This window comes from Otolemur garnettii, unplaced genomic scaffold (genome assembly GCF_000181295.1).
Source record: "Otolemur garnettii isolate 467f Iridium unplaced genomic scaffold, OtoGar3 scaffold00002, whole genome shotgun sequence".
Taxonomy (NCBI): domain Eukaryota; kingdom Metazoa; phylum Chordata; class Mammalia; order Primates; family Galagidae; genus Otolemur; species Otolemur garnettii.
The window spans coordinates 11,766,704-11,770,754 of NW_003852397.1; positions in this window are offsets into that span (position 1 = coordinate 11,766,704).

The window sequence follows — 4,051 nt, forward strand, 5'->3', positions numbered from 1 at the left end:
GACAATGTAACACTTGTTTACATCTACTGCAGTTCTTTAGTGGTTAGTGTATCTTGCCATGTGATTGTATGATGGGAGAGAATGGGGGGGAAATTAAATGTGAATAATTTTACAGTATTAAAGAAACATCTTTTAAAGAGCAGACTCATTCCTTGCTTTTTTATCTATTTCCCAACACAGCATTTTCTTTCTTTTCTAAATTTATCTTCTTTGCTTCAGATAATAGCAATGACCATTTAACATTAAATGTCTGAGACCTCATTATATGGATCATCATTGTGTGCTTTGGAAAATTCAACCTTCCTGAACTGTGAGTCAATTTTGATTTCTCAATATCTATGCAAAACAGTTACTAAATGCTAATAGCATAGAAAATGAAACATACTCAATCATCATTTGGAATTTTTTATGAGAGAGACAATGAATGAAAAATTTAGAGCCACACAATTGTTATAAGCTCATATATCTGCTCTGTTTATAATCACCAAAATCATTTTCCAGCTAATATAATAATCATTAGGAACAGATAATTTAATAATGTGCGCTCAATTGTTCTATATACGTTTTCATGACCTTTGAGTGAAAATAATCCCTTAAAGAGGTGGTCTGGAGCATCCAAAGTTCTATGTTTGAAAAGCAGAAAGAGGGTGGCACCTGTAGCTCAAAGGAGTAGGGTGCTGGCTCCATATGCCTGAGGTGGTGGGTTCAAGCCGACCAGGCCAAAAAATAAAAAAGAAAAGCAGAAAGACATGTTTTCAGAGTTTTTCTAGAATAACCAGTGGGGAGAAGAAAGGAAAACAGAGATATAATTTTCATCAAAATGTGTCAGAGAATGGAAAAGATTATGACATTCTAGGTTGATGTCACTGTTTATTGAGAGAAGGATGCATAATTTAGCATTTTCTACTAAAATTTTATTATAAGGAAACGAAGAGTTCACTGAAGAAAGACCATCAAGCTCATCTCCTGGAATCATTTCCTTTTTGGCTTAATTCAGACTGATTGTCATCACTCATTAAAGTCTTGCCTTTTTCTATTATTGTCATTGCATGAACTTTAATTAAATGTATTAAATTATTGTGTAATAGAGATGTTTTATTAATAACCTTTCAAATTGTCTTGGAAAAAATGACCTGTTTCATAATATCATCATACCAAATTCCAGAGAAAGAAAACAAAAAGAGAAGTCACTGAGAGTCCAAGGTTAGCATAAAGAGAAAAGTCGGAATCTTCAGGGTTCTGTGTATCATTGTCAAATAGTACTTCATGCTATAATTACTACCACACTCAGTGATCACTTTAAACTGGCATTGTGAACCTTATGCCTTAGCAAAGTTTCAATCCACTACAATGACATTATCCGTTTGTAATTTATGTCCTTTGAAAAGTTAGGGTTCAGCTTTCTTAATGAAAAGTTCATTGGCTTTTTTGTTCTTTTCACAAGTTGAACAATTTTGCATTTTTTATTACAATATCAATGCATCCGGTCATGTAAGTCTAATACAATTCTAATATTCTAACAAATAAAACCAATGTTTTATTTGTTGGAATAATTTTACTAAACTAAGAGTATATTTGATGTGACTAGTTCTTTAGCTGTAGGGTCTTTTGCTCAAAGAAAAATACGATGAACATCAAAGTTTAAATAAAACTACCAATTAGTTTAATTACCAATTTTAATTACCATGGTTTTCAGATTAATGTGAGAGTGTATACTATTAGTTTACATTGTTTGTATTGGTAAGATGAAGTCTGGGTTGTGATATGCCCATTACCAGGAAGTTTGCCATTTACCTACACATACTTGATAGATGGGAGTTTAATAAATTCCCTTCCCTCTTCTTGAATTTAACTGATATTTTCTCATAGATGCACATTGTTGCTAATTGACAAGTTTCAGCTTAGTATTGGATACATGGGATGCTTGATTTCCCATTTTTGTGACACTTTACTTAGCAGAGTGTTCTCTAAATCCATCCAGGTTATAACAAAAGATACAAAATCTCCATCTTTTTATGGCTGAACCATATTCCATGTTATACATATACCACAATTTATTAATTATATGTTTTAAAATTGTTAGTCAAAAAGTGTTATTCTATATAAACAACTTTCTATTTTATTTTAATATTGAAACATTAATTAGCCTTATTTCAAATATCCTGACATTACAATTTTAAACATAAAACTCTAGAAAAAAATTAGCACAATAACTTGCTTTCCCTCTTCTTCTTCTATCCAAAGAGAAAGTTACTTTTTAAAATCATATGTTGCATACAATAAATAATGAATTATTTATGTTAACACAATAATTAGAAATGGGCTTAAAATTGTAATGTAGAGTATTAAATTAATATTTCCCTCTAAGGATCAAACCACTATTGAATACACTAATTCACTCATTTGTCAGATACATTATCTGAAAATACTTTTTAATCTAGAGAAACTCTGGTATTAAAATCAAACCTACTGAAAAGAAGAGATAAATAATATTAAAAATACAAAATAAACAGCACATCAACCCAATCTTTTCCATAATACTTTCTCTACTACTATAAAATAAGGTGAAGGTAGTGAAAAGAACTTCGGTTTTAAAAATCAGTGAGATCTTCTTTACATAGAAGCTATATAAATTTTGAAAATGCATGTTATTTAATCTCTCTGAAGTTATACATTGGGTAGAAACGCAGGAAATAACACACAAGAAATATCTGGTTCAAGAAATAACACACAAGAAATATCTGAGCAAACAACTATGCTCAAGTATTTGTCTCTTCTCCATCTCAATTTTCATTCATTGATATAACACAAATAAGAAGAAAATTCTAGCAATGCTAAAAGCTTGTAAGGATGTCACCAATTGATGGGAGTAGTAAAAAAATACTACATATAGAGCCGACAACAGCAGAACAACATAACCTAAGAGAGGCAGAGGAATGGTAAATACATGGAGAAATAAAAGGACCTCCTGAAAGCTAATGCTGATAGCAGAACCCATGAGTAATCTCATGCATGATTAAAGCAGAGGGATCATGAAAAGAAATGGTCAGTGGCAGTTTGCCAGGTAATTAGTTGAAGAATAGAGCAGTTGACTCCTTGTTCTACCCTGAGGATTGAATCATGAGAACAACTTTCAAACTGGAAATCCTACAGTGGAGTACCGGTAGATTAGGCAGTGGAGCCAGAAAAAAAATGAAGGTACTCCCAGGTAGCTTGTACCTTTCATCAAACATGAAGGGATATCTACTCAGGAGTCAGAGACGTTTCAAATTTTGGTCATGTTCCCTCTTCTTCCTTTAACACACACACACATACACACATTCAATCACTTAGCTAGTGCTACTATAGTCCAATTTTATTTTCAGATTTGCTACCAGGAGAAAAAAATTCACATGGGCAGAGAAAATGCATTCAGGCCAATAATTTTGATCAGTAGAGCCTCATCTACAAATAAACAATCAAAAGTCAATAGACATTTGAAGAGAGATAAGAACATGAAACAGTCAAATCTTAAATAGAAAAATTAAATCACAATTATGAATGAAAGATTAATATAGAAAAGAAAAATATTTAAACAAGTGTAGGATACAGCATAGGATATAAAGTGCTAGGCACTAGGGACAGAGTGATCTGGGCAAAAGCCAAGAACCACTGCTAGCCATGAGCACTGAAAACATTACTTGCTAAACATAGCATACTGTCCTGGCCATAAGTCTTATATTAGTAGTGATAATATGAATGTAAGGCAGAAGTGTAATAAATAGGATGTGTTAGGAGTTCAATCATGCAGTTAAAGATAAACTACCTTTTTTTTTTTTAACTTTTACTCTCTCTTTGAAGCTTTCCACTATGCTGAATTTTCTGCATGGCTGAGATTTCAGTAAAAGTCAGTGAGGAACATTGGAGAGGCCACACCCTTGTTCCTCCTTGTGGAATGCTTGCTGGTGTTGGCTTCCCTGGGTCTCTCAGTTCAATGCAAATTGACTGACTAGGTGTTATTTATTTTGCCTACAGTCACACTGACAGACAAGAAAAACTATAACAGTTGCTT